The sequence below is a fragment of the Narcine bancroftii genome, chromosome 2 (genome assembly GCF_036971445.1).
Source record: "Narcine bancroftii isolate sNarBan1 chromosome 2, sNarBan1.hap1, whole genome shotgun sequence".
In the NCBI taxonomy this organism is placed as follows: Eukaryota; Metazoa; Chordata; class Chondrichthyes; order Torpediniformes; family Narcinidae; genus Narcine; species Narcine bancroftii.
Genome location: NC_091470.1, coordinates 193,120,734 through 193,129,349, shown reverse-complemented (window position 1 = coordinate 193,129,349; position 8,616 = coordinate 193,120,734).

Below are 8,616 nucleotides of genomic sequence, written 5' to 3'. Positions count from 1 at the left end.
CAAGTATGAAGACAATGGCGTTGCTGGGCAAAGCTACAAACTGGGAGGTGTGGTTCTGCAGGGGATCAAAGGTGATCGGCATTGGTTAGAACAATAACTCCGACAGAATCGCTGCCTTGGATTGGTGCCCAATTGCTGTGCGTTGGCAGATTTACAGACGCTTATTAATTCAGATCCTTTTTAAGTCCAAGACTGGGCTTTCTACCTCCTGTGACATTTTTCTCCAGGATGACGGTGTTGGAAATTCCCTTCTCTCCCAATTCCTTGTCAGTAGGTGAGGGCCCATTCGGCCCATTGAGGGTATTCCAGCTTTTGGAGATCCTTCCCATCAACTCCCCCCTCCTGCCTCCCCGTCATCCATATTTATTGCCACCCATTACTCCCCTGCCCCCCCTCACCCCGCACATTGTAGGGATGTAGGTGGAAAACAGAGCATCCCACGAGCCCACCCACCCGCAGGTGCGAGCCCTCAATGAACTCGGGTATCCAGAGCTGGGAAGCAGAACGTCACGTTAACCCCTCCACCTCCCTTCCACAGACTCTGTCCACATGTCCTGCCACCCAGGGAAAGGCAGCCGACACACTAAAGGGCCCATCCCACTGTCCCCTCCACCTTCCCTTTGAGACAAGGCTCGAGTGTGGAAGCACACACCTACCAGCTTAAAGACGTCAGGCTCCTGAACTTAATTAAAAATTTTAAGATTGTTAAATGTAGACATACTGGCCCTTTGGCCCACATGTCCATGCCACCCAATTTACATCCAATCTACAGCCCGGTACGTTTTGAACAGTGCGAGGAAATTCCCGGGGGAAAACCCACACAGATACGGGGAGAATGTACAGACTCCTTACAGACAGATTTGAACCCGAGTTGCTGGCGCTGAAACAGCATTGCACAAACTGCTACGCTAACCGTGCTGCCCTTGTTGTCAGAGTAACACACCACATACAACCCGGAGATTCTGTTCTCCTGCGGACGCGGTGGAATCACCTCTAATAGGTCGTGCAAAGAAAACTGAACCCAATGTACATGGACGGGTAAACAGATGAAGAAATGTTTACAAACTGACTGTGCGATACAGAGAGAGAGAGTCACTAAAGAGCCCTTATCTGAGTCCCTGATTGAGTTGGATGTTGAGGAGTCTGACGGTGGACGAGAAGCAGCTGCTCCTGCTAACTAACCTCAGCCTTTCTTCCATTGTGTATGAGGGCAGGGCGACCATGTGGCAGCTCAAGGAGACCGTCCAGCCATGCCCGGAGTGAAGGGCGACTACATGGCAGTGCGAAGAGACCAGTCCGGCCAGGCCCAGAGTCCCGCGCACAGTTCCCGCCTCCCCATTCCAGGAAGGAGGGTGGGGCAGCGAGGAGACCAGTCCGGCCAGGCCCAGAGACCCACGTGCAGTTCCTGGCTCCCTGTTCTAGGAAGGAAGGCGGGGTGACCACATGACATCGCGAGGAGACCTATCCGGCCAGGCCCGGAGGGAAGGGCGACCACGTGGAAGCTCAAGGAGACTGGTCCGGCCAGGCCCGGAGACCCACGCGCAGTTCCCACCTCCCCATTCCAGGAAGGTGGGGGAGGCTTTGGAAAGGGGGCTGGAGAGTCATCCTGGGAGTCACCAGGATGTTGCCAGAATGGGAGGGGCACAAGTCATGGGGAGAGAACAGAGAACACTACAGCACAGAATAGGCCATTCAACCCTCAATGACGTGCTGACTCATATATTCCTTTAAAAAAGTACTAAACTATCCTTGAAACCCTCTACTTTTCTTCCATCCACGTGCCTGTCTAAATGCCCCGATTGTTCCAGCCTCCACCTGGTAAGGCATCCCAGGCCCCACAACTCTCTGTGTATAAAAAAAACCAACTTCCCTTTGACATCTCCCCTAAACTTCCCTCCCTTCACTACACAGATGTCCTCTGGTGTTTGCTACTGGGACGAGGAAGGAGGGTGGGGCAACAGGGTGGCCCTGGGAAACAGATGCTGACCGTCCACCCAATCTATGCTTCTCAGAATCATGTCGATCTCTATCAAGTCTCCTCTCATCCTTCTATGCTCCAAGAAGCCCCAACTCTGCTAACCTTGCCTCACAACCTTATCCAGGCAAATTTGGATAATTTTCTCTGGAAGGGTTGGGAGCCGAGGTGAGACCCGAGAGTGGTTCATAAAATGATGAATGGCATTGAATGAATCTTTCCACCACCCCGCCCCCCCGTCCACACACCCACCCAAAGGATGGAGATTTAAGGTGAGGGGGGAAGGTTTAAAGAAGATGTTTTGTTTTAAACCCAGACAGGGGTAGGTGTCTGGAATGGGCTGCCAGGGTTAGGGGTTGAAGCAGATATGATCATGGCATTTGAGAGACTGAGATGGTTGCAGGGATATGAAGGGGCAGCAGATGCTTGGCTCAGCCGCAATGTATTGTGTGAACCAGTCAGTCTTGCCTTTAAAGCTGACAGGGTCATCCGAACTCTGTACTCTCAAAATGCTAAGCACAACCTGACCTGAAAACCTCATGTTCCAGCTCCTGTCTGATACCATAAACATGGGCCTTTCTTCAATTTAGAACTTCACCTTGAGGATCAGACCTTTCCATCATTACCTTGAAACTGATGGCATTATGATGACTAGACCCAAAGTGCTCCCCTCCACACATGTCACCCTCCTGTCTCATCCCCCATACACTTGGCCTGTACTCGCTGGAATTTAGGAGAATGAGGGGGAGATCTGATTGAAACATTGCGAATGTTGAAAGCCGTGGACAGGGTCGATGTGGGAAGGTGGTTTCCTCACGGTGGAAGTGTCCAGGATGAGAGGACACAACTTCAGGATTGAAGTGCGTCCGCTTAGAACAGAGGCGCAGAGGGATCTCTTCAGCCAGAGGGCAGTGAATCTGTGGAGTTTGTTGCCACGGGCGGTGTGGTGGCTGGATCACTGGATGTATTTAAGGCAGAGATTAGCCAGGGTTAGTGGGACTGAGTGAGAGAATGGAAAGAATAGTGGGGAAGATTCAATGGGCTGAATGGCCTATTTCTGCTCCTATGTCTCATGATCTGGTGATATATTAAGGAAACTTTTTTGAACACTTTTGACAAACTCTAACCCATTCAGCCCTTTGACAGGATGGGAGTCCCAGTTAATGTGGAAAATGAAAATCTCCCATGATGTTTCCTGCAGCTGTCTGCTTTCTCTCTACAGATTTGCTCCTCCAATTCTCACCGACTATTGCAGAGTCTATAATACAACCCCAGAGTGCAGTCGTACCTTTCCCGTTCCTCAGCTTCCCCCCACCCCCCACCATTATAGCCTCAGTAGACGAGACCTCTGGTCTGTCCTGCCAGAGCACAGCAATGATGTTATCCCCGTCGAGCAGTGCCGCTCCTCCTCCTCCCGCTCCCGGTCTATCGCATCTGAAACAACAGAAGCCCGGAACATTGAGCTGCCCCTCCTGTAATCAAGTTTCACTAATGGCCACGGTGTCACAATTCCACGTGCCAATCCATGCTCCAAGCTCATCTGCCTTTCTTACGACACTCCCTGCATTGAAAGAGACAGAACATTATTTCCACCACATTCAACCCTTTGATTCCTGACATTGCAAGCAATCCTTACATAATTGTCTCCCACCCCCACTCCATCCGCTCTGGCCCTCTAGCTCCCCTCCCCCGAAAATCTGGATTAAACCCATTGGAGCGGCATCAACAAACCTGCCTGAAAGGATCCCCATCCAGATCAGGTGCAAACCATCCAGTCGGAGCAGGTCCCACCTTCCCTGGGAGGGAGCCCAATGATCCAGAAACCTGAAGCCCTCCCTCCTGAACTGTCTTCATCCACGTTAAGCTGTTTTATCCTTCAAATTCTAACTTCACCAGTACATGGCAGGGGTAATAATCCTGGGATCACTCCCCCTGAGGTCCATCCTTCAACCTAGCGCCCAATTCCCTGATCTCTCCCTACAGGACCTCCTCGCCCTTCCTATCCACGTCATTGGTCCCTACATCTAGCTGCTCACACTCCCTCCCTCCTGAGGATGCCGTGAACTCGATCTGAGATATCTCGGACCCTGGACCCAGGGAAGCACCATCGGGATACTCGATCTCCTCCACAGAACCTCTTATCTGCTCCCCTAACTATGGAATTCCCCTATCATTATAGCCTGCCTCTTCTCCTCCCTTTCCTTCTTAGCCACAGGGCCCAACACCGTGCCAGAAACTTGATCGCTGTGGTTTGTCTCTGGTAGGTCGTTTCCCCCCACTCAACAGTGTCCAAAATGGTGTACATGTTATTGAGGGGGACGGCCATGGGATGCCCTGCACTGTCTGCCTGGTCCCTTTCTCTCTCTTGCTTTTCACCCATCTGCTCTCCTCTGGCTTCCAAAGTGTAATCGTGCCCCTGTTAATCACTCCCTCTGCCTCCCGAATGTTCAGGAGTTGATCCAGCTCCAACTCCAGTCCCTGTCAGGAGCTGGAGCTGGATGCACCTTTGTCAGATGAAGTCATCAGGGACACTGCTGGCTTCCCTGGTGACCTACATTCTACTAGAGGAGGATCCCCTGCCTGGGCTGCCATTTCCCCTCTCTGTGAAATCTATAAAGTAGCAAAAAACCTACCCTTACCTGCACCGTCTTGGTGAATATTCCTCGAGAGGCCGGTCCTAGCTCAACTCCTCCTCTGCCTCCCAAACCAAGTCCCACCTTTACACGGACTTCCTTGTATTGGCTACACCTAACCAGCCAATAGAGGGGATTGACAAACACTCAAACCTTTCCTGGTGCTTTTAAACCCACCTGTTGGCCTGGCTCCCAGTGTGGTGGGGGGGTGGGAGGGGGCAGGAGGAGGAGCACGGTCCCATAGGATAAGGGAGGGAGGGCTGACCAGTGAACAGGGGGAGAAGGAAGGCTTTGTGAATGGAGAGGAAACAGCGGTGGGGGTGGGGGTGGTGGAAGGAAACAGAGGGACGGGAAATGGAGGGAGAATGAGGTGTGGTCTTGCAAAAACCAGAGAAGATGTTAATGCCTGTAGTGAAATGGGATTCACCAGAAGTGTCCTGACTGGTCCCAACCCCGGGAGCCTGTATATAACCCTGGTTTTCTGTCTAAACCCAGAACCCCTCTGAAGCCTGTTCATGAACCCTACCTGTATTGTAAGCTAATAAAAGCATTAGTTCTTCTTCCAGTCAAGTGTGGCCTATTATCTATGCTACAGAACCATCTGGATGCGGAGGGCTCAAATGGAAAATCAGAATTTCTGTAAGGCAGACAAAGATTCACCAAAGGCCGAAATTGCCCAACCCCCCCCCCCCCCCGCTTACAGTAAGTGAAAGAGAAGCAAAAGAGAGTACCCCCCAGCGTCACCATGTCCGTGGATTCGCCTCCAGCAGCCACCCAGAGTCCAGTCCAAATTGTCAGCCACCCGAGCTCCAGATCCAAACCTCCGACAGGATCAGGAACCCTTCTGCACCTCTCAGCACCCTCTCGAATCCTGGTTCTGATACATGGTGATCCTTCAGCTGGTCTCCAGCCAGTCTCCTGCAGCCCAGTGGGAGCCTCTCGACTGCTGTCTCCAGCCTCCTGCAGCCCCACATGGGTTCCTCACCTCGAGTCGCCAACAGCCCCACCATCTTCAGCCGCTGACCCCCTCACCGCTCCGCCGCAGTGGGTCACCGTTCCCCCCCCCCACCGTGGGTCATCACCTCCGCTTCCCCTTCTCAGATGGAGGAGGGTCTCCCCATTTTCTGGTGTCCTTTGCTTCCCCCAGGGGTCTGCAACCGCTGATGGCCACTGCCCATTGCAGGTGCCGCCATCTTGGGCCTGGACCCCACGGTTGCAGGATTTTAAATATAACACCGTCGGCTCCTTTAACGAGCCACTTAAACCCTGAATGGAGCTGATGGCTGTCAGGTTGGGTGGTTGGATCCCACAGGGAAGCGCGGAGTCTCCGTTCCTCGCTCTCCGTGGATCCATGCCAGCGGCAGGGCTGCCGTTATAGCGCTGCTATTTTTTTTAAAAAGAAGTTACCACTGAGTAAATTTAAGAATGGGAAGTGTCTGATAAGGGACTGAAGGATTGGAATGTTTCACAATCGAAGCTCCAAATTAAAGCTATTTCCCTAAGCAAACATTCTCAGCTCCCAACATCTGGTGTTCCAAATGACTGAACTCTGGGTCACTGCATTGGAAAAAGCAGATCACAGATGTTACCAGCTTCCCATACTCCATATCTCGGAATAATTTCCCTTGAATCGAGGGGCCACTTTCCCCTCCCGCCCTTCTCAAAAATCTCATCCGAGGTGCCTAAGGTGTCGATTGTGTGGATGCCCGGAGGCTGTTACCCCAGGGCTGAAATGGCCAACACGGGGGGGGGGGGGGGTGTCATCTTAAGGTGCCCTGGGAGAAAGTCGAGGGGGGGGGAATGTTCTTCACACAGAGGGTGGTGGGTGCAGGAAATGAGATGCCCTCCCTACCACGTAACCCTCTAGTTTCTTCCATCAATGGGCCTGTCTAAGATCCTCCCTAATGTTCCAGCCTCCACCACCACCTGCACCCATCCACCGGCGATGCATTTAACAGACAACTCTCTGTTTAAAAAAAACTTACCCCTGTGGTCTCCCCTAAACTTCCCTCCCTTCACTTTGTACACACGTCCTCATCTTTGCCTCTCAGTATCTTGTCGACCTCTATCAAGTCTCCTCTCATCCTTCTATGCTACAAAGAGAAAAGACCCAGCTCTGCTAAACTCGCCTCATGAGACACATTCTCCAATGCAGGCAACATTCTGTGAATCTCCTTTGCCCCCTCTCCACAGCTTCCACACCCTTCCTGTCATGAGTTGACCAGAACTGAATACAATTTTCCAAGTGTGGGTCTCACCAGAAATTTGTAGAGTTGCACCTCTTGACTCTGGAACTCAATCCCCCAGCTAATGAAGCCCAGTGTCCCAATGGCCTTCTTAACCATCTTATTAGCCAACCATTAACCCTGTACTTTGTCGTCTGGTTTGTCCTTCCAAAATGCATCACCTCACGCTGATCGAGATTGAAATTCATCTGCCACTTGTTTGCCCTGTCTATATTTTGCTGTAACCTTCAACAACCTTCAGCTCCATCCACAACTCCTCCAACCCTCATGTCATCCACAAACTTACTGACCCATCCTTCCGCCTCTTCATCCAGGTCATATATAAACATCACAAAGAACAGGAGTCCCAGAGCAGATCCCTGCAACATTCCTCTAGTCACCAACCTCCAGGCAAAATATTTTAATTCCACCACTTCTCTCTGCTTTCTACAGACAAACCAATTCTGTATCCACACAGCCAAGGTTCCACTGAACCCGAGCCTCATGACTTTCTGGATGAGTCTCCCGTGGGGGATCTCATCAAATGCCTCACTAAATCCATCTACTGCCTGACTCTCAACAATTCCTTTTGTTACTTCCTCAAAAAAACTCAAATAGACTTGTGAGGCACGACTTTCCCTTCACAAAGCCATGCTGACTATCCTTGAGTAGACTGGATGTCTCCAAATGCTCATAGATCCTATCCTTAAGAATCCTCTCCATTAGTTTCCACATCCCTGACATGAGACTCGCTGGTCTGTAATTCCCAGGATTCTCCCTATTACCCTTTTAAAACAACACGACTACATTTGCTGTTCTCCAATCCTCTGGCACCTCCCCTGTAGCCAAAAAGGATTCAAAGATCATAGTTACTGCCCAAGCTATCTCTTCCCTCATTTCTCATAGCAGCCTGGGCCGCAGGAACTTACTAATCTCGGTTTTTAAAAAGATCCAACACTTCCTCTTCCTTAATCTCCACATTGTCCAGCACATAGGCCTGTTCAATTCCGACCTCACCTTGGTCAATGTCCTTTTCTCTTGTGAATACTGACACAAAGTATTCATTCAGAACCTCCCCAACCTCCTCCGCTTCCAGGCACATGTTACCTTCTTTATCCTTTAGCGGCCCCTCCTTCATTCTCGTCATCATTCTGTTCTTCGACATACACATGCCAAAGCCTTCTCATACCCACTTCGAGCTCTCCTAAGTTCTTCCTGGCTACCATGTACTTCTCATGAGCCCTTCCTGCTTCCTGCTTCCTATATCTAACAAATGCCTCCTCCTGACCACTTTCATCAGCCACGGTTCCTGTTTCCTACCATCTTTACCCTGTCCCAGTGGGACAACCTATCCTGAACCCTGCCCAAATTGTCCCTAAACTTCCTCCACGTTACTTCTGTGCTTTCTCCCTTGAACGTCTGTTTCCAATTTACTTTCACTAGCTCCTGCCTCATCCCTTCATAATTCACCCTTCCCCAATTAAACACTTTCCCAGTTGGTCGGTTTTTTATCCCTGTCGTTGGCTGTGCTAAAGCTCAGAGAGTTGTGGTCACTCTCACCAAAATGCTCCCCCACCCAGAGGTCACCACCTGACCAGGTTTGTTCCCCAGAACCAGGTCCAGTGTGGCCCCTTCCTCTTGCCGGCAGGTCCACGCACTGTGTCAGGAATCCTTCATGGATACACCTGACAAATTTAGTCTGGACCCCTCCCCCCATTCTACCCCCTTCCTCTCCCCTGTATTTATTCAGACGCCCACCTGCTATTTACTTGAGAAAGGGCTC